Genomic DNA, 23,920 nt, shown 5'->3' on the forward strand with positions numbered 1-23,920 from the left:
CGTCAGCACCCATCAATTCATCATTTATATCATGTATAACTCCCCAATGCAATCCCTCCCTCCTCCCCCCTCCCCCCTCCCCATGATAGACCCCAGTGTGTGATGTTCCCCTTCCCGAGTCCAAGTGATCTCATTGTTCAGTTCCCACCTATGAGTGAGAACATGCGGTGTTTGGTTTTCTCTTCTTGTGATAGTTTGCTAAGAATGATGGTTTCCAGCTGCATCCATGTCCCTACAAAGGACGCAAACTCATCCTTTTTTATGGCTGCATAGTATTCCATGGTGTATATGTGCCACATTTTCTTAATCCAGTCTGTCACAGATGGACATTTGGGTTGATTCCAAGTCTTTGCTATTGTGAATAGTGCCGCAATAAACATACGTGTACATGTGTCTTTGTAGTAGACTAATTTATAATCCTTTGGGTATATACCCAGTAGTGGGATGGCTGGGTCATATGGTACATCTAGTTATAGATCCTTGAGGAATTGCCATACTCTTTTCCATAATGGTTGAACTAGTTTACAATCCCACCAACAGTGTAAAAGTGTTCCTATTTCTCCACATCCTCTCCAACACCTGTTGTTTCCTGACTTCTTAATGATTGCCATTCTAACTGGTGTGAGATGGTATCTCATTGTGGTTTTGATTTGCATTTCTCTGATGGCCAGTGATGATGAGCATTTTTTCATGTGTCTGTTGGCTGTACCATTCAGGACATAGGCATTGGCAAGGACTTCATGTCTAAAACACCAAAAGCAACGGCAGCAAAAGCCATAATTGACAAATGGGATCTAATTAAACTAAAGAGCTTTTGCACAGCAAAAGAAACTACCATCAGAGTGAACAGGCAACCTACAGAATGGGAGAAAATTTTTGCAACCTACTCATCTGACAAAGGGCTAATATCCAGAATATACAAAGAACTCAAACAAATATACGAGAAAAAAACAAACAACCCCATCAAAAAGTGGGGAAAGGATATGAACAGACATTTCTCAAAAGAAGGTATTTTTTAGTAGAGACGGGGTTTCACCATGTTAGCCAGGATAGTCTCGATCTCCTGACCTCGTGATCCACCCGTCTCGGCCTCCCAAAGTGCTGGGATTAGAGGCTTGAGCCACCGCGCCCGGCCGCCTTTATATCTTTTTAAAATTATATTTTGACATTTGTTTTAACAGGTAGCAATACAAGTTATACTTACACATAACAAATTAAAAATTTGAGAAATTAAGACTTGAACTTTAGATTCTAACATGTGTTAGTACATTCATTTATTGAAAATTCTGTTTGATTTTTCTTTCCATTGCCAAAAGTATCATGTGGTGAAGCAATGAGAATACAGGCATCAAGTGATTCTTTATTAGAGCTATATAACACCTTTAAAGACATTAAAATAATCTTCAGATTGACAACCATTCTGCAATTAATTACACTTGGAAATATGTCACATGCAGATCCAAGGTGCAAAGTATTACATGTCATATATTATGTATTGACTCAATTATGTCGCATATTAAATGCAATCATTGGTTTTATTTTTCTAAAATTACCTTTTAGAAAAGGGGTCCCGAACCCCCAGGCCATGGACTAGTACCTGTTCATGGCCTGTTAGGAAATGGGCCACACAGCAGGAGGTGAGGGGGAGGCAAACAAACGTTACCACCTGAGCTCTGCCTCCTGTCAGATCAGTAGCAGCATTAGATTCTCACAGGAGTGTAAACCCTATTATGAACTGTGCATGTGAGGGATCTAGGTTGTGCACTTCTTATGGGAATATAACTAATGCCTCATGATCTGAGGTGGAATAGTTTCATCCTGAAACCAGCCTCCACCATCATCTGTGGAAAAATTGTCTTCCATGAAACCAGTCTCTGGTGCCAAAATTGTTGAGAACTGCTGCTTTAGCATACATACAGACTACAGAATTTATAAGAATGCCTAGAATGTTTAGGAAGTGAATAACAATGTAATTTGTAGCCCCTCATATTTGAAATTATTTTTAAATAAATGATCCTTATTAGTTTCTTGAACTAGTAACTGTGTATGGTAGTTTCCTCACATGCATATCAAAAAATTTCAGCCATGTGTTATACATGAAAGACACTACAGCTAGGAGAGAGGGTTTCAATACTATTATTTTTAATAAATTTATAAGCCCTTCCATGGCACTTTGATTTCCAGTACCTCTTAGTAGAAGGGGGGTACTCTCCCTTCCTTTGAAACCGGGCTTGACACAGGGGTTGCTTTGGTAAAAGGAATGTAAGCATCCATCACTTAATGGAATGTCCAGCAGAAGCTTTATGAACCATCTCATAGTTTTACAAAGATTCTTCTTTTCCATTTGCCACGATAAAAACAAGTTATAGATAAAGATTACTCCATTAGCCTGGATCCACAAATGAAGAAGATATGTAAAACAAAATTGAGCAGAGACAAGCAGAGCCAAAGCTATGTCCTGAATAAAGGTAATGAGAAAGAAATAACTTTTTTTTTTTTTTTTTTTTTTTGCTGTATGACACTGTTACTAAATCATTAAATCATTTGATTCCAAACATTCCTATTTTATTTAAATTTTTATTAGACTCCATAGATTTTATCTATTTTCATCTGTTTATATAATTATATATTTTTCCCTTTTTAATGTATTGATTGAGTGGGTTATGATGCTACAATTCCTTAGTTATAACAATATTCTTGGAATAAACACTACTTATAGTGTGCTATTCTTTTCATATAAAATGATTAAAAGCTAGATTTACATGATCATATTTTCATTGGGATTCTATATATATAATAAGCTAAATTAGGTTTGTGCTATTAAATTTGGTGAAGATAATTTTGTAATATTGTATAGCCTGAATAATTGTAATGTTATCGTTATTAGCTTTCCAAAGGTTGCTGGGAACTTCACTTTACAACTTTCTGTACTAAATTCCTTTTTAAGATGGCAGCCTGAGAAGAGGCTGCAATCCTCTTCGTCTTCTCCATATTTGTAAGAATTATGAGAAAAAATAGAAAACTAAAAGATAAGCAGAAAGAGAACATTTCCACAATTCTAATACAATGAAAGAGAGCCAAATATCTAAAAGATGAGCAGTCTGAGATAATACAGGAAAATCACCAAATATAGGGCAAAGGCAAACAGGCAAAAACAGCACCAAAACTGTTTTATACATGGACATAGTGGGTACTAGGAGCTGATAGAACCAGAGGGACCGAAACAGGAGTAGCTAAGCAAGTGCATTTCCAGTGTTTGTTTCCAAACAGGAGCAATGGGTGAGTGAACTCAGGCAGAAGAGACAGTGCAGTGTTGCTGATGGCAGAGTTGGGTGGTATAGGGAGGACCCATATATAAAAGTACAGCACTGAACGTACCATCAAGCTACTACCTTCTTATTTTCTCTGAAGCTAGGCCAGAATTCATATTTTACTCTCTCTAAGCAGTCTGTATAAACAGAAACAGAAAATAGTCTAAATGGAAACATCATTGCAAAGATGAGCAAACAATCAAGATGTCTGTCAAGACATCCAAGATAGATGAAAATCTCAACATATGTTCGAATCTAAACATCAGCAAAGTGTTAACTGATGAAGCAGATTTAGACTTTCAAATAAGAATAATTATGTTAATCATAGTAGCGAACACTGATTATTTTCTTTGTGGCTAGAACCTTTCTAAGTCTTTGTATTCTACCCTTGATTGGGTTATATAAAGAAATGAACCACCATTTTAATACAAGAACTGGAGAAGTGGAGAAATAAAGGGAGATATCTCAGAAATAAAAACTGTTCAAATTAAAAATAACAGGACAGAATGGACTGTGAGGAAATGTAGATTTGGTCTTAGAAGATCTTATTAAAGAGTGAAACCAGAAGGCACCACAGATAGAGAAGGAGGTGGAAGATGTAGAGGAAGGTTGTGAACCAATGAGGATGCATCTAATAGTTCCAACGTCAAACTAGAAGATTCAGAGGAGCATATGTGACACATAAATGGCCAATACAATGAATAATCTAGAAGTGAGGAATGAGTTTTGTTTTTTTTTTTTTTTTAATGAAAATAATCCACTCTTTCTTAGGGAAGATATACTAAAAAACAAACTAGGAAATTTAGATACAGTGGCAAAGAATAATTTTATCAAAAATAAAAACAATCTAGAAAATTTAGATACAGTGGCAACAGTAACTGTACCAAAAATAAAAGCAAAATCAAAGAAGTTTCTAGGAAAACATGAAAATAGGGTACTGAAGGAAGATGGCAATGAGACGACATCTTCAAGCAGAAGTAATGCAAAGGCTCTGAGACAGGTAGGGAAAATATTTATAGTCTTAAATTCATTTGTTAATAACAAAAAGATTAAAAATCAGTAAACTATGCTGTCAAGTTAGGAAATAAACCTATTCAAGGTATAAGAAGGGATTAATAGAGAAAAAGTAGAAACTAATGTAATAAAAATGAAAGAATAGAGATAACAAAAGAAACCTTAAAAATAATAAAATAGTAATATATAAACTTTCTGTTGTATGACAAAGAAGAGATATGGAACAAATAAATAATGTTAGAAATAAAAGTATGGAATAAGTACAGATACCAAGAAGATTAATTGTAAGAAAATAATACGGACAACTTACCCTATCTTGTTTCTGGGAAATACACATGACCAAAAAAAAAAAAAAAAAAAGCTCTAGAACCAAATAAGTGGAATAAAAGTGGAATCAAAATGTAATCTCCTGAGACACTGAAATATTAGATGAAGACCTGCCAGCCCAGAACACTTTCCTTTCGATAATCCAGATTTCAAAGTAAGCATTATTTCCTTTGAGACTTTCTTGACCATCCTAAGGAAATCAGTTGCCCAGTCTTAGTTCATTACCTATTTAAGTTTCTCATAGCTTTTATCAGTGCTTAGTAATTTGTTACATTGTTATGTTATGTTTTGACCTGATAGTAGCTACTAAATTGTTGTCTAATTGACTGATTTATTAATTGCTTTTTATTTTCTGATTTCTTTATTATTCTTTTTGTTGTTTTCCTCTTTCTCACTTCTTACCATTTGTTTGATTAATCTTTTTCACTTTTCTCTTTTTTTTTTCCTACTGAATTCCAAGTTAATCAGATATGACATTTCACCCAGTGACAATTTTAAGGGATGAGTTTTAACAAACTTTCAAGAAACAGAGTTTCCACCTTCTACTTACTTACTCTTTCAGCATTGGAAAAAGAAGAGATGAGTTTCCCTTCTCATCTGGCATGTTGTGTTCTTTATCTTGATTGAATGGAGCTCAGAATCATCCCATACTGGTAAAGCTCAGTAAAATCAGTAAAATCTCAAATGGGCATCACATGAGTTGTTATAAATAGATGAATTCCAATCTAAATAACAGCATCTGCACATACACAAAAAGGAGTAAGTTCTAGTGCATGCCACTGTGGAACACAAGATCAGATACTTGTGAATTAACAGAAAAATTGTAAAATGTTCAAAGAAAAGTATTGTAAGAGACCAGAGGCCATAGTAAGATGCAGCCATAGGCAGCAGGAAGGCGAATCATCCAGAGCTGGATTGGTGAGGTATATTTGAAGTTCAGGGATGAAAGGAACACCTAAGTGGTGGAGGAGGCCACTGCAGTTAAAACAATGACAGCAACAAAACACTCACCGAGGTTGGGAAATAGTGAAGTGGCATCAGTTCTCTGCCTTGAGACTCTGAAACTCAGGCCATTTGCCCTGAGACTGCCACGTAGTTCAGGGTGATTTTTTATTAATAATTAATTCCAGAATTTTCTGAAAGCACAAATCAATTAGGTCAGTACTGAAAAAGAATTCTATAAATCATGAATGCTGCAATCCTTCAAAGCCCTTTTCTTACATAGCCAGGGCAGTCATTATACCACTTAAAAAATGAAATTTTTATCATCAGATTACTTATTCACATTCTTTTCCATTTTCTAAAGTTAATGATTTTCATAGCCAACTTGATTCCTAGGCGTAGTTCAATATATCTAGCTTTTTAGACCAAAGGTACATTTTTAATGTACAGAAGAATGGAGTGACTCTCAGTCTTGTTGTAGACATAAGCATACTCTAAGTAGGTATTTTTTGCATTTAATTTTGGATGTTTGCATAAAAGTAGGACAATATACTGTAACTTTGAGATAGGTAACGTAGTGTGCTTTCTTGACTTTGGATAAGTGGCAGCTGTGAAAATGAGCTCTCTAACTGCTGGGAGAGTAATTGACTTAGGGTCCCAGAGGCTGTACTCTGAATCCACCAACCAGTTCATGTCAAGATCATACTTCCAACAGGCTGCTCCCAGGCAGTGACTGAGTGTAGCAGGAGACTGCAGCAGGACTGCTTCTGGAGATTATTTGCACTGAAGGACTTAGTGATATTCTGGATGAAATTTCTTAGAACCACCCTGCGGGGTGAGATGCTTCTATACAAACTCCCTTCCCTCCGTCTCCCTCCCACATAGATCAAATATGCATTGATTGCTTCCTGTGGCTCCTTTCTCATTTACACTCACAGGCAGTGCCCTAATAAATCTCTTGCACATATAATTATGTCTTGGTATCTGCCTCTCAGAGGACCCAGAATAACAACAGATTCTAAAATTCCTTTAAAAATATCTATCAACCTTGTCTTTGGTAATATTTCTGGAAAAGTTTCAGCTTGCTTTTTCTTCTTGTAATAAATTGTCAGGTAAAATCACTTTAGTGTTTGAAAATCCCAAAAATAAAACTTGGTACAATAATTCCTCTGATGTACTACACATCTCAGTATGTTCTGCTTTTCTGGGCTAGAGCTGGACTAGTACTTCTTTTTAATGATTCAGGAAACCAGTGTCAGAAACCAACAAACACCTTAAAAAGTAGATGGAAGGACTGTAATTCTTTTTAAAGTTGTGATAGATCCATTTCAATATCACATGGATTCCCATATATGTGGAGAAAACATACATATTGGAAACCTTGGCATGTACATATCTTTTAAAAATATAAAAATATTCCCTGAGAACTGTGTGAGTTCATTTAGATTACTGAATTAAGGGCTGAGTGTAAAACATCGTTTCAGATGTTAGAAATACACATCACTCCCTAAAAGCATCTAGGTGCCCAGCGTATTTGTTCCTGCTTTGCAGATATTTACCATACTTTAACAGAGTTGAGGGTACTTTGCTTTCGTTGAGTCCCTCAGGAGAAACCACTTGAACAAAAATCAGTGTTTTCGGCTTCTCAGCTTGACTCTGCCACAGCAGTGTGTATGATTTTTCACTAGCTGTTGTTCTCAAGGCCTCCTTTTGGGCTTCTCCATTTCCCATTTCCCCTGCATCATTTACATAGAAGGAGTAGAAGAGAAAGGACTCTAATGGCAAATGCCTGAGAAATTCTCGAGAGTTCTGTGTTCCCAGAGGAGTATGGCTCCAGCTTTGACTCCAATTTCCTCACGTTTCTCTTTGAAAATTCCACAAAACACAACAAAAAATGTTTTAAATATTTCTACAGGACTAATACAGATAATAAAACAATCTATACCTTCAGGCAGAGAAAACCCACAAATTCACTCTCTTCCCAATTAAAAAAAAAAATTGCCTATGTGGGAGGTAGGGGCAGGAGATCCTTCACAGCCCCAGAGTTAGAGTGGAAGTCACAACTGTGGAGCAGCTCAGTAGTGGATCAGAAGGACTGCTGTACTGAGAAGTGAAAGAAATACAGACACAGCATGAGCAGTGACAGAACTCACAAACCCCAGCAAATAGAATGCCCTGCAGGAGGGGAGAACACCATTGTAAGGGGCATGGATGTTCTTTGGTCAAGAATTAGGACTAGGCAGACATCCAGGCCTGCGTGACTCAGCGAGTTTAGGGTGCAGGTGTATACTCCACTTGTCATATAACCTGTTTGTGTAAGCTCAAACTTGGCTCTGAGCCACTATTGTCTGTAGAAGGTGTAACTGCCCTGCTGACACTACCGGCTCTTAGGTATGGCTTGACATGGCTCTGGCGCCCAGAGAGAGAGAGAGAGAGAGAGAGAGAGAGAGAGAGAGAGAGAGAACCAGAGCTCTCTGTCTTGCAGACGGATAGAGGGGAGCAACAGCATGGCTCATGCTGGTGCCCAGAAAGAGAAAGAGTTACGCTGCCCACCCTGAAGGCAAGGGAGAGCCGGCTGTGCAGCTGCAGATGTGGGGTGGCAGGAGCCGCAGAGCCGGAGCAGACAGCCGAGATAAAGGTGGAAAGTGTTAGAGGGCTAGGGTGAGTAAGCCGGTGATGAGAAAGCTGCTGAATAAAACTACATTTCACCTGCCTACGACCCACCCGGAGTGTTCTTTCAGCTATACATCCACTCCCCTCGGACCTCAGCTAGGGCTGGACCCTAACCCTGGGCGTGGCATTTGGCATAATTGTGGACCTGGACCTAACAATCACGAGCGGGAAACTGCTGTGGCGAAGTTTGAGAATGAAATGATCAGGACAGGAGAACTGGGAAAGCAAAAGAAAATGGTAGCGAAACTTGGACTAAAGCACAAACTTTAATTAAATAAATTGCCTGAGACATAACAGAAGAGGGAGCCCTTGAGCTGAGAAACCCAGACAGCTTCTGTAAACTCTTCTGTCCTGGTAGCTCTCACTTCTCACCTGCCAGGTGAGCTAGCTGGTCCAGGGGAAATTTACTAATAAGGAATGGAACTGGAGGACAGAGCGGAGAGTACAGGGATGAAAACAAATAAAACACCTTTGTATGCCTGTCTATATCATTTTGACTCAAAGATCCCTTAAGTGTATTATTATGCAAAAACCAACATTTCTTGAAATTAAACACAAAGGGAAACAAAGTAAACCCAATCATACATCAATTTGTAAAGTAACTACACAAGGAATGGAACTTCACAGAACAGACCTTTGACTGTATATCCTTAGTTAACAGCATTAAAAGCACAAAAGCAAAACAACTAAAAAGAAGTATCAATTTTATGTAGTAATTAAAAGTAGTATGATTAGTAATTGTTTATTTTATTTTATTTTATTTCATTTTATTTTATTTTATTTTATTTTATTTTATATATATTTTTTATTTCATTTTATTTTGTGACCGGGTCTCACTCTGTTGTTGCCCAGGCTGTAGTGCAGTTGTGGGAACACGTCTCACTGTAGCCTCGACCTTGCCAGGCTCAGGTGATTATCCACCCTCAGCCTCTTGAGTAGCTGGTAATACAGGTGCACACCACCATGCACAATTGATTTTTGTAATTTTTGTAGAGACAGGGTTTGTCACATTAATCAGGCTAGTCTCAAACTCCTGGGCTCAAGTGATCTACCCACCTCAGCTTCCCAAATTTCTGGGATTATAGGTATGAACTACCATGCTGGCCATAAATGTTCTCTTGAGACTATGTCCTTCATATATTGAGTGTTAACACAAGATCTTAAGGTCTGTGGAGGAAAAACAAAAAGGCACTTTATTTTCCAAAAAATAACAATCTACAGATCAGGGAGATATGTAGCCTCCGACGTAAAGGGAAAGCATACTCTGGAGAAAAAGAGCAGGTCTGAATTAAATAAAGGAAGTTCATGACCCTACCCTCAAACAGGTCAGTTTATGCAAATGAAGAAATCAGGCCAGGTGCAGTGGCTGATGTCAGGGATCTCAGCACTTTAGGAGGCTGAGGCAGGAGAATTGCTTAAGGTCAGGAGTTTGAGAGCAGCCTGGGCAACATAGCAAGATCCCTGTCTACAAAAAATAAAAATTAGATGACATGTTAGTGAGCACCTGTGGTCCCAGCGACCCTGGAGGCTGAGGTGGGAGAATCATTAAGCTCAAGAGTTAGAGGTTACCATGAGCTATGATCATGCCACTGCATTCCAGTCTGGAGGACAGAGCATAGGCCCTGTCTGTTTAAAAAAAAAAAAAGAATTCAAATTTGTTCGGTCCCTGTGGGTTAAAAATATCAGAGTCCTAATTGGGTGGTTTCCATGCCTAAACTAGAAGTCTCTGTTGGATGACCCTTTTAGGCTAGGTGGGAATAGTTTTCCAACTATAGTGGCTCTCTCTTAGCTCAGAAGTACAAACAAGATGTTAAATAAGAATCTTGTATTTTAATACAGTTAATCTAAAAGCTATACATGTTCACCTTGTGCCCTTCCACCAGATCTACTCATTTCGACCTATTCAACTGTAAATAGGATTGGGAAAAGTAATATTCTGTGCTTCCTGGAAAAAGAGAAGAAAAATATTGATGATCACTAATGTCTACTACACTGATACCAAAGTTTCCTATTAATAAAAATGTAGGTATAAGCATTTAATTTGGCACTCTTTGATATATTTGGTAGGTTACGTGAGAAAATATGGGGGTGTGGTCCAGGCATAGATATATATTCTAAAGCTATCCAGGTGAGTGTAATGTATAGCTATGTTTAAGAACCACAGATACTAAAGCCTGTTACAGTTTCTAATGAAGATATTCAATACCCCCAAATTAAATCTGCGGACATGTAATTTCATATACTATTATTTAAAGTAATAAATTTGAAAAACTAATAATAAAACAAAAAAACCCAGAAATGTTAAAAAATAATAATAATAAAAGAATTTTATGTGTAGCAAATATTTATGCATGAATGGTCCAAATAAGTTTAGAAAGAGAGGAGAAACAACAACAACAAAATTATTTGAGAGTAGCAACACTCGTGTTTTTTTGTTTTCAGGGATCTTTTAAAATTCTTAAAAAGGATTAAGAGTTTTGGTAAGCCTTTATTTATTTATATGGGTTATTTCTATCTATATTTACTACATTAGAAATAAAAACTGTTAAATATTAAAATGTGTATTTGCTAATTCATTTAAAAAGTATAGTAAACCAAGTACCTACTCACATAAGCAACATATTTTTATGAAAATTACTAAAATTTCCAAAGCCAAAGAAAACATTAACGGGAAGAGTGGCAATGTTTTACAATTTTGCAAATACTTTCAATGTGTGATTTCATAGGCTGGATTCTCATATCTTTTCCTGCATTCATCATTTCAATATTACATACCCTTTCCATAGCTTCTGAAAAATGCCACCGTATACTTGAGAGACTAAGAGAGCAGAAAAGGGCAAATAATATATTAGCATTACTTTGAAAATGCTTTTGGCATTATGAGCCTACAGAAAAGATTACAGAAACCCCTAGGAGTCTCCAGACCATCCACTGAGAAATATTTGGGAGTGTTGTGTACGTATTTCAGCTTCTGAGTTCAAATGATTATATTCTGCACCTAGTTGTGATAATGCTAGGAAATGATAATATCAAGATTATGTTCTTTATATTCTCTGACAAATTCTGGAGAACACATGGTCTCTCTTACAGGTTATGTACAGTTAGCAGTAAGTAATATTGTTAGCGCTACTCCAAAGGTCATTTTCACCTGCAATATTTACTAGATGAAATTGCCACTCCGGCTTGTGCTTCTGTATCATGGCTAATTAAGATGACTGAGGGCACTGGCTGTTCTGTCTTTGTTAGACCCTGAGGGGCATATAGTCTTTGAGGGATTTTATTATCCCACAATGTAAGAAAGTTCTCCAGAGATTTTACCCCTGTCTCCCGAGAAAGAAACAGTCAAGCATTATGAGGCTGGACAGGACATCCAAGAGTCTGGGCTTAGATGCCCAAGAGTGAGGGAAGAATTGCTCAGTGGCTGGAAGTGGGGACACTCAGAGATGGACCTGGGCAGTCCAGATACAAGTTCACGAAACTAGGGAGTCAGGATTAGTGCAATACAGTGTCAGAGCCACACAGACCCAGAACCAAATCCTCATGGGCGGGGAATAGATAAATAATCTTAGAGCCATGCAATGGAATGTTTAAAACCAGCAAAATCAATGGCCTATAGTATAGGAAACACTGTGGATAAATCTCAGTAACATAACATTGAGTGAAAAAAGCAAATCTTAGACTACCTCATGCAGTGCGATACCCAATAATAAAACACTAAGCCAAAAAAATTGTTTCAGATTAAATATATAAGTAAAAAAACTGATAAATAACAAAGCAGGGGAGTGATAAACACATGCAGTTATTTTGTAGGGAAGGCAGAGGGATGAGGAGAGGAAGAAAAGATCAATTTAAAGAATTGAGAGTGATGTAATATCAGGTTATGTTTATTTATTAAACAAAATAAAACAAGGTCATGCAAGAGCCAAAAAATCAAGGATAATAATCCAATTCTATGCACCTGAAGTTCAAAAGATTAAGTTACCTCTCACATGCGAAGTGCTTATTGAATAATTTGTTTCCAAATATTAAAAAACAAATATTATTTTTCTAAGCGTTAATTCTTGTGATGTTCTTACAGACCAAGAAAATGTTAATATGCAAACAAAGTTTTAACTGGAAAGAAAAGACTAAGGGAATTTTCAAAACCTTAGATTTCTATTGAAACAAAACATGAAAAAGGAATGTCATGCCTACTTACCTTTTATTTCCTGTTTCAGTGAAAAATGACTTAGTAGAAATAAACAATATATATTTTTAAAGTATGTTTTTGATCTCTGTTTGAGTTAGATTAGTATTACTTTTCCTCTAAAGAGTAACTATATGTGAGATACTTTGTTATTTTTCTTTTTTTCCCTCATGTTGGCCACATTTCCAACCTCTAAATTAATACATGTATCTAATAGACACACACATATATATACCCAGAGATATGTATGTATGTGTGTGTGTATATATATATTAGTAGAAATATTGTACTTCTCATAATATAATATTCAGTTAAAGATAACTGTTTTCTGGTTAGGCAACTGATCAAGCGATTGACCATTTAGAATAATAAACAACAGAATTTTTCAATTCAGGAAAGAAGTTGTCATGCAGGTGAAAGAGTCATTACAAAGAACAGACCTGAGTTAAGATGGAAATTAAATATTTACATCAGAACTGGGTGTGGTGGCTCACACTTGTAATCCCAGTGCTTTGGGAGGCCTAAGTGGGAGAATCACTTGAGCCCTGAGTTCAATGCTGCAGTGAACCGTGTTTGTGCCACTGCACTCTAGCCTTGGTGTCAGAACAAGACCCTGTCTTTAAAAAACATAAACGTCAAATAAACATCTATATCTACTTTTGGTCTCTCTTAATAAACTAACTAAAATGGCAGCAAAGTAATTTTTTTTTTTAAATTATACTTTAAGTTCTAGGATACACGTGCACAACGTGCAGGTTTGTTACATATGTATACTTGTGCCATGTTGGTGTGCTGCACCCATAAACTCGTCAGCACCCATCAACTCATCATTTACATCAGGTATAACTCCCAATGCCATCCCTCCCCACTACCCCCTTCCCATAATAGGCTGAGGTGTGTGATGTTCCCCTTCCAGAGTCCAAGTGATCTCATTGTTCAATTTGCACCTATGAGTGAGAACATGCGGTGTTTGGTTTTCTGTTCTTGTGATAGTTTGCTGAGAATGATGGTTTCCAGCTGCATCCATGTCCCTACAAAGGACATGAACTCATCCTTTTTTTATGGCTGCATAGTATTCCATGGTGTATATGTGCCACATTTTGTTAATCCAGTCTGTCACTGATGGACATTTGGGTTGATTCCAAGTCTTTGCTATTGTGAATAGTGCCACAATAAACATACATGTGCATGTGTCTTTATAGCAGCATGATTTATAATCTTTTGGGTATAACCCAGTAATGGGATGGCTGGGTCATATGGTATTTCTAGTTCTAGATCCTTGAGGAATTGCCATACTGTTTTCCACAATGGTTGAACTAGTTTACAATCCCACCAACTGTGTAAAAGTGTTCCTATTTCTCCACATCCTCTCCAGCACCTGTTGTTTCCTGACTTTTTAATGATCGCCATTCTAACTGGTGTGAGGTGGTATCTTATTGTGGTTTTGATTTGCATTTCTCTGATGGCCAGTAATGACAAGCATTTTTTCATGTGCCTGTTGGCTGTATGAATGTCTTCTTTTGAGAAATGTCTATTCATATCCTTTGCCCACTTTTTGATGGAGTTGTTTGTTTTTTTCTTGTAAATTTGTTTGAGTTCTGTGTAGGTTCTGGATATTAGCCCTTTGTCAGATGAGTAGATTGCAAAAATTTTCTCCCATTCTTTAGGTTGCCTGTTCACTCTGATGGTAGTTTATTTTGCTGTGCAGAAGCTCTTTAGTTTAATTAGATCCCATTTGTCAATTATGACTTTTGCTGCCGTTGCTTTTGGTGTTTTAGACATGAAGTCCTTGCCCATGCCTATGTCCTGAATGGTATTACCTAGGTTTTCTTCTAGGGTTTTTACAGTTTTAGGTCTAACATTTAAGTCTCTAATCCATCTTGAATTAATTTTCATATAAGGAGTAAGGAAAGGATCCAGTTTCAGCTTTCTACTTATAGCTAGCCAATTTTCCCAGCACCATTTATTAAATAGGGAATCCTTTCCCCATTTCTTGTTTTTCTCAGGTTTGTCAAAGATCAGATGGCTGTAGATGTGTGGTATTATTTCTGAGGGCTCTGTTCTGTTCCATTGGTCTATATCTCTGTTTTGGAGGACACAAACAAATGGAAGACCATTCCATGCTCATGGATAGGAAGAATCAATATCGTGAAAATGGCCATACTGCCCAAGGTAATCTATAGATTCAATGCCATCCCCATCAAGCTACCAATGACTTTCTTCACAGAATTGGAAAGAACTGCTTTAAAGTTCATATGGAACCAAAAAAGACCCGCCATTGCCAAGACAATCCTAAGTCCAAAGAACAAAGCTGGAGGCATCACGCTACCTGACTTCAAACTGCACTACAAGGCTACAGTAACCAAAACAGCATGGTACTGGTAGCAAAGTAAGTTTTAAAACATAAACCTATAAAGAACAGGAAGAAAGAGAGGAGAAAATAGAAGCAAAATTTTGGAAGCTGAAAAGAATGGTAATTATATTACAAACTTGAGAAAAATAAAGCCCAGTCAGCAGTTGGGAAAACTGAATATCATACACATTGGTTCCATAGAATGTCCAAGAAAGTTAGAAGTATGTGACCTCAAGTTCATTTAGAGGTAGGGATAGTAGGAAAGGAGAACTACTGGAAAACCTATTTTAGCCTCAGAAATCCTCTTTCATGTGGGGAGAGAGAAAATTAACTGCTCTTTCTCCACCCCAGCAGAAATTCTGTAGGTTCATTATCTGGGCAGGGTTAAATATGATAATTTTGAACTGGAAGACATCAGGCACAGTTAAGAACAGGTATATTCCTGTACTCAAAGTTTTTCATCTCATGTTGTTTCTAACCACCGAAAAGGCTATACAATCAATGACTGTTATATACCTGAAAAGTGCCTTTTGGCTCTTTTCAGGTATATAACAATCTTGACTCACTGCAAGCTCTGCCTCTCGGATTCACGCCATTCTCCTGCCTCAGCCTCCCGAGTAGGTGGGACTACAGGCGCCCGCCACTACGCCTGGCTAATTTTTTGTATATTTAGTAGAGATGGGGTTTCACCGTGTTAGCCAGGATGGTTTCGATCTCCTGACCTCATGATCTGCCCACCTCGGCCTCCTAAAATGCTGTGATTACAGGTGTAAGCCACCATGTCCCAGAAATTTCCCAGAAATGAACATTATGAATTTCTACGTGAAAAGGATTTAACATGAAAATAAAGTTGGCCGGGCACAGTGGCTCATGCCTGTAATCCTAGCACTTTGGGAGGCCATGGTGGGCAGATTACCTGAGGTCAGGAGTTTGAGGCCTGCTTGGCCAACATGGTGAAACCCTGTCTCTACTAAAAATAGAAAAATTAGCCGGGCGTGGTGGCATGTGCCTGTAATTGCAGCTACCTGGGAGGCTGAGGCAGGAGAATCGCTGGAACCCTGGAAGTGGAGGCTGCAGTGAGCTGAGATTGTGCCACTGGCACTCTAGCCTGGGTAACAGAGCAAGACTTCATGTAGAAAGAAAAAGAGAGAGAGAGAGAAAAAGAGAGAGAGAGAGAGGAAAATAAACTTAAATTTTCACAATCTGAAAACCAGAGGAAAATCCTAAATGCTGAAAGAGATGAAAAAGCGAAGTGTTGGGGATAGGCAACACACTAAAGATGAGAAATCAGATTGGCTTCAAACTTCTCATCTCAAGCAATGGAAAGCAAAAAGAAAATGTGCTATGTCTTCAAAATTCCGAAATTTTCATTTAATGTAATTTCCAAAGTAGAATCTGATATGTGAAGAAACCATCAATGATGTATTAGAGTGAAATAGGATCAACATGCTGTATTTTACAAATTGTATCTGCCCTGCCCTGCTCCCTCCTTCTGGAAAATATTTCACTAAAGTGAAGTAGAAAGCAAAAAAAAAAAAAAAAAAAAAAAAAAAGAAAAGGAGGAAGGGAAGACATGGGATTTAGGAAACAAGGGCTCCAGTGCCAAAGAATGGTAAAGAAAATACCTGCCACGAGAATGAAGAAATTCTTCTTCATGGAGAACCACCTGGCTTTCAGATGTCTCTGCCAGAAACACATCTTAAATCTAGGTGATGATCCATGTCCTGAAGTCTTAGGAACATGAAATAGATCCAATGTCTGTGTCTTTAGAGGTGATGTAAACATTGGCTAAGGGTTTGCAGCTGAAGTATAGTTCAGAGGAAAATGAACCAGGGAACAAATAAAAAATCCAAGGCGAAGGAAACATTCATGAGAAAAGTAATCATTGTTTACTACATGACTATTTGTGAACACTATTTACATGTAACTAAGGACTGAATACCATTCCCCAGCCCCCCCTCCCCAAATGCATATGTTGAAGCTCTAACCTCCAATATGACTGTATTTGGAGATGGAGCCTTGAGGAGAGAATTAAGTTTAAATGAGACCTTAAGGGTGTTGCTCTGATATAGTTTGGATATTTGTCACCCCAAACTGTCATGTTGAAATGTAATCCCCAATGTTGGAGGTGGGGCCTAGTGAAAGGTGTATGGGTCATGGGGGTGGATCCTTCAGGAATGGCCTTGTGCTCTCTCTGTGGTAATGAGTGAGCTCTCACTCTATTAATTCATGCAAAAGTTGCATGTTTAAAAGAGGTGGCACCCCTCCCTTCTCTCTTGCTACCCCTCTCACCATGTGACACGTCTGCTCCCATTATTCCTTCTGCCATGATTGAAAGTTTCCTGAAGTCCTCAGCAGAAGTAGATGCTGACACTATGCTTCTTGTACAGGCTGCAGAACAGTGAGCCAAATAAACCTCTTTTCTTTATGAATTACCCAGCCTCAGATATTCCTTTATAGCAACACAAAACTGATTAACACAGACTCTAATCCAATAAGGATAGAGCCCTTATAAAGAGAGGACAAGACACCAGACACACACTCTCTCTGTCGCTCTTTCTTAAGGCAGTCTGAGCCAACACACATATTCAAAATAATCTAAAGGTTGCACATTTATTTAACTGAAATTATGATATAAAAGATGGGAAAGAAAGTACTTTTTGTAGCAATGGAAACAAGAAAAATAGCAAAATAATTATTTAATTATAGTAATAAATCAATAGCCATTACTTATTGGTGTAAAATCAAGAAGTAACAATACAGTGTAATGATTTAGGGACATGAAATTAAATTGTAAACCAAAATTCAGAGAAGAAAGCTGAAAATGTTGCGTCTGGAGAGATGGAAATAAGTGAGAAAATGGGAATGGGAGAAGGTACAGGACTTTAAGTTTTAAAATAAAACATGTATTATTTATTTAAATACTTCTTTTTAAAATTATGTACGTTATATTTTAAAGATAATAAAAAATGAAATTTGTCTGTACGCATGAGAGAGAAAGAGAGAAATAAGTTTGTCCTCTCAAAAGAAAACTGTGTCTGAATTTCAGTTGCTTATTTTGTAGGTGTGTCTAAATTGGATCTTAGAAAGTAAATAGAAACAGGTTTTTCCTGTAATTTAATTTATGAAAATATGAAATTCATAAAGCTGGATCTAGAAGTGCTGTGACCTGCCTTCTTGAAGTCTAAGATCTAGGGGGACAAGTGAATCTGCTTCTTCATGGACTCCAGGTGGCCTCTCATCCCTGTGGCAAGAGGAAGGAAAGTACTAGTTCCCTCAAATGAGCTTTCATTTTAGAGCTGTGCATGGCATCATCCTCATTAGAAACTAATCACTAAGAGTGGGGAAGAAATATAGAAATGCATTTCTGAAAGAAAACCGTGTGAATAGATATTCACCCAGTGACTGGCCAAAACACACACACACACTCACACTCACACACACACATACACACACGGACACAATGTCAGTTAGAAAAGCTAAACCCTGTAGGTTCACAATCAAATGTCAGTTGGCTCTTTCTCACAACATCTTTCACTATAATAATGTTATCACTCGACATGAAAGCCCAGCAGTTCCAAATTGTCTTCAACTTATTTCTGCTTTTGACTCTTGATATTTAAACATTTGCTAAGTTCAATAAAGTCTACTGCTTCAGTAACTAATTTATTCCAGCATGATATAGTTCAGTATCTCATTGCTGCTTGATTAAATTATTGAAGTTCCTCATTACTGGTGTAACTCAAGTTGGATTTTCTGTTTTTTTTTTTTTTTTTTTTTTTCACCTCACTCTCACAATCACACATTCTAATCATTTTCTAATTTTTCTTAAGTATTTCATATATTTTCCCAAAACTATAATAGCTTAAAACTAAAAACAAGCTTATTATTTATATTTAATAAACTTTAGTTCTTTAACAGGATGTAATATTATATAACTCTTAGAATTACAATTCTCAGGAATGTAGGAGTTATAGACATATTATGGTGTAATATTAAAGAAATAAAAAAGCACACAACTTAGTTGTTGAAGGGGTGGCCTGCCCCTCCACACCTGTGGGTGTTTCTCGTTAGGTGGAACGAGAGACTTTAGAAAAGAAATAAGACACAGAGACAAAGTATAGAGAAAGAAAAGCGGGGCCCAGGGAACCGGCGCTCAGCTTACAGAGGACCCACGCCAGCACCGGTCTCTGAGTTCCCTTAGTATTTATTGATAATTATCTTTACCATCTTAAAGATAAGGGAGTGGCAGGACAATAGGATCATTTTAGGGAGAAAATCAGCAGTAAGACATATAGGTAAAGATCTCTGTGACATGAATAAGTTTAAAGGAAAATGCTGTGCCTTGAGATGCATATGCAAACATCTCCATAAACCTTTTAGCAGCATTGTTCCAGCAAGTCCCACCTTATTCCTAAAGGCGATTTTCTCCTTGCTTAGTAAACAAAGCATACAATCGGGTTTTACACGGAGATGTTCCATTGCCCAGGGACAGGGACGGGCAGGAGACAAATGCTTTTCTCTTACTTGAGATTAAGAGAATGGTGATGACCTTTAACCAGCAAGCAGCCTTTAGGCACTTGTTTAACAAAGCACATCCTGCACAGCCCCAAATCCTTTTAACCTTAAGTCACCACAGCACATGTCTCTTGCAAGGACAAGGTTGGGGGTAGAGTCACAGATTAACAGCATCTCAAATACAGAACCAAATGGAGTCTCTTATGTCTACTTCTTTCTATATAGACACAGTAACAGGCTGATCTCTCTTTCTTTTCCCCACAAGTTGTCACAATGTTATGCATGGTGCACCATTAGCACCTGAATGAAGAAAGAAATTAATTCACAAACACCTTGATGTGATGTTAGAATTAAGTGTTTTCTTTATATTTTTCTTTAACATCCATGATAAGATGTCTGTGGTAAAGACTTCCGGTGCTCAAACATACTGATAGTCTGTCTGCGCCTATGGACATTTGAGAAGTTTGTGCTTCTCAGTCCTTTTGCAGCCAGGTGGGATCATTTGATTGGTTCTGTCCAATGGCCTGTGATAGAAGCAACATAGGACATTTTCATGCTGAAGCATTTGATTCCTGGGGTGAACCTCTCCAGCTCTCTTTCTTCCCTTGGCATAGTGATCAGAGAGTCATTTTCCTGTGGAGATGGGAGCCACAGGATGTAAGCCCCTTGGGTCACACAGTCACTTTACAGGGGACGACTGCCCTGCTGAGTCATCCAGGCCACTGTGCACTGGACATGCATGATAAATAAACCTTTGTTTTATTAACATAATGATTTTATGTGTTTATTTGTTTAAGCAAGATAACTTAGCTTCTCCTGATTAACACATCTTTTAAATGATGAAAGTGATAAAGCAAAAATGCTTGATAATCAAATGAAGAAAAATTCTTTTACATGCTTAAATAAATAGAAATCACAATTACAATTGTCCTGAGGTTTTAAATCCATTTAGAAATAAAGTAGATTAATTTTAAAATATATTTTAAAATGAATTCATTTTCTGCTGAAAAACATTAATTTGGATTTATTTTGCACTTTCTTTATGTCTGGATTGATTATTCCTTAGTACATTCTAAATTTGTACCAGCCCTTCTATGACTAACAGAATTGTCATAAAAGATAGCCGTGCTTTTATTTAATTCCAACAGTAATTCAGTTTGATATATTTGTTCATTCATTTATTCTTTTGTTAATTTATGTAACATATCTTAATTGAAAACCTACCATGTGTCAGACACTGTTTTAAGTACTCAGAATACAAATAACAGTAACCAAGATAACTGCATTTAATAACTCTCTTTATTCTGTTCTATAAATTATTTGAAGCATTTCATCTCATTTGATTCTTGTATTTATGATGAACCTGGTTATTATTCTAATCTTGGGTAAAGAATCTGAGTCCTAGAGAATTCAAGTAATGTTCATGAAGTACAACAACTGATAAATGAAAAACCTAGGATTCAAATCTATGTCTGAAACCAACATGTAACCTCTTTTGTTCATGTTAAGTGTTACTATAAACCCCAGTTTTCAGTTTACATTTATTGCCCTATTTTATATAAATATAATACCCTATCACTCTTCAAAGTATTCTGGTGTGGAAGATAAAATAGATGGCCATTTACTCATGCTTTATAGCTTCACATGGTCTCTGCTCACAGGATAGGGAAAGTTCAACCATGTCCAGAGGTATTTTCAAGGGTAATCAAACATAAAGGTAACATTGAAAGACCAGTAAATATTCCTAGTTCGTTATTATCTTATGTAGTAGAGGAGTCTCAACAGAAAAGGGCACTTTAGGAAAAACAAAAAATAAGCAGGAAATTGGAGTAGTGATGCATAAAGAAATGCAGTGACAGCCAAGAAATGTCAATGAAGAACCCAACTGTGCTAATTTGCTGTCAAGAAGACACACAACTGTACTTCATAATGTTAAATTATGTATGACTTTCCCAAGCTTGTTTATTTACTGGATTATGCAAGAGTACCCAGATGGCCAGTCAAGGTCATATGGACAAGTGGCATAGTACAAAATGTTGACTGAAAAGAGCAATATCACTGCTAAATAAGAATAATCAGTCTCTGAACATCACGCTCAGTGCCTTTGTGAGCCAACATATTGATCAAGAATGAAATACTCTGAGTTTATTTTGTGACTACAGACATCAGCCATGGTGGGCCTCTATCAGATTATAAATTTGGAAAGTTACTTCATATTTTACTTGACTGACTAGTAGTTATTATCTGATTTATGCCCATAGTTGTTCTAAATAAATGAATAAAACATGAAATGGGAGAGAAGAAGAGAGAAAAGAAGAATTGTAAGACAGTTTCTACCGCAAAGATATATAGACAAGCCAGATTTCAGTTCTTCTATCTTAGTAGTTATGGCACATGTGGAAAATGTTTAGTAACAGCCTCAATTGTCAGTTTTCTCACTTATAAAGTGGGGAGCATATCATTTTGTTAGAACTGTTGGGGGGATGGTAGGTGCATATATGAAAAAATAAAATAATTGTCAAAATGAGTCAACAATACAATTAATTCATATACAATTTAATATTACTTGGGTTGGATATTTTTAAGTATTATGTTCAATGCAAAGCAAATAATCCTGTGCTCTACACCAAGATCAGCCCATTTCTAGAGGACTGATACTGACACTTGCCAGCAAATAGTAAATGAATATTTCCAGTCAGGGACTCGTTTGGGGGATAGTGAAGGCCTGGGAATCCATGACATATGAAAATTTTAAAATAGTAAAAAGAAATGTGGATATTTAGGTTTTATCTGGAAAAATCATGGGAGAACCTATCTATCTTTAAATACTCGAAAGGCTTTCACAATCAATCAGCATAAGTAAATCGATCAAATAGTAGATGTCCTGGGAGTTAGGTTTGGTGTAATAATTATAACAGTTCATAATTATAACAGTCCATAATTTGTAGATTTAAGGGTGTGCTTTAAGTGGCTGGGTAACCATTTACAAGGGCATGAGAGAAACTAGCAAACATTTTTAAAAAGTTGAAATTCTTGAATTCTAAGAATTCTAAGAATGTTTCTTCATGCCAACTAGTTTACAGTGAAACAATATATTTGAAATGTCATGTATCCACTAGAATTTTATGCAAAAAATGAAATATAAACAAAATTGTGGAGGACAAATATGTAAAAAATAAGATGGAAAATATACATTGCAGAAACAAATCAGTTAAAAATTATTAACAAAATAATTTGAGAAACATTTTAGGACTTAAGAACTTGACTTTCTAGATTGAAAGGGCTCACAAAACGATGAAAAAAATATGAAATCATAAAATTATACTGAGGCAAACATACCATTGTGGATGTTCCTAACACTGAGAATAATGTGAAAAACCTAACGCCTTTCAGAGGGTGGGATCAACAAGGCCACATACTAAGGTGTCAAGAAGCAAAATTGCTTTGGACTTCTCTTTTCTAATTTTTGGAGTTTGAAGTAATTTGATTTCTTACAATATTGGAATGTATTTTCTGCTCCTCTTGTAAAGTAGAAAAATTAAAAACACTTTTATATTCCAAATTATTTTTCTTTTTTGAATGGAAATCTTTTTTTTGCCAGGGTTGGCAAAATAAAGCCTGCAGTACAAATCTGGCTCTTTGCCTAGTTTAATAATGACCTGTGACCTACTAGTTTTGACATACTAATGACAACTTAAGTAGCTGAAAATATCAAAAGAAGAATAATATTTTATGACACATAAGTATTATATTAAAATTCAATTTCAGTATGGATAAAGTATTATTGGAAAATAATATGTTCATTAATATATTATCTATAACTGCTTTGACAATGCAATGGAAGAGTAATTGCAGCAGAGGTGATATATGGCAAAGTAGTAGCAGACTACAATCACAATACTACAGTAATAATTGACCGGCATTTCCAGTATTGTTTTGCCACAGCATTTTAGTTATTATACTTGTTTAGTGCTTCTTATCTTATTTTGGAGGTGCATACCAATCATGACAAAATAAGAGAAGAAAAGTGGACTTTGAATAATGTGCCCACCAGCCACAGTACACTATAGTTTGTTTTGTTATTGAATTTGATAGCAGAACATGGAAGTTTTTATGTGGTAACACTAAAGGCGTGCTAAAATAATACATCATACATTAATATTACCTGATAAAGCACTTGTCAGATATTCCCAACTCCCAAGAAAACAATGGTCAGAAATATTAGAAAATTTAAAAAATTTATCAGGGCAGAATTTCTTCATAAAAATTAAAAAATCAAAATGCGCCTGCTAGTAAAGTAACCTTTCGTGTAGCTCAATTGTTAGTTGAGCAAAGAAAACCATTTGCTGATAGTGTTATGCCCAGACCGTTTGTTCCCCGAAGAAGACCACCAGAGTCCAGAGTCAAAGCCAAGCGGCAAGGATCTTTAATGCAAGTTCGAACTTGGTCCCTCCGTTCTACAACATACAAGAGGGCCCGGAACAATGCGTGTGCTTTCTTTTTATAGCTCGAGGTAAACAGGACTTGTCAGGTTACAGAGGAACAAGGCATTTCTCTAGGCTACAGCATTACAATTGGTTTACATGTTAATGTTAA

This window comes from Rhinopithecus roxellana, chromosome 15 (genome assembly GCF_007565055.1).
Source record: "Rhinopithecus roxellana isolate Shanxi Qingling chromosome 15, ASM756505v1, whole genome shotgun sequence".
Lineage (NCBI taxonomy): Eukaryota > Metazoa > Chordata > Mammalia > Primates > Cercopithecidae > Rhinopithecus > Rhinopithecus roxellana.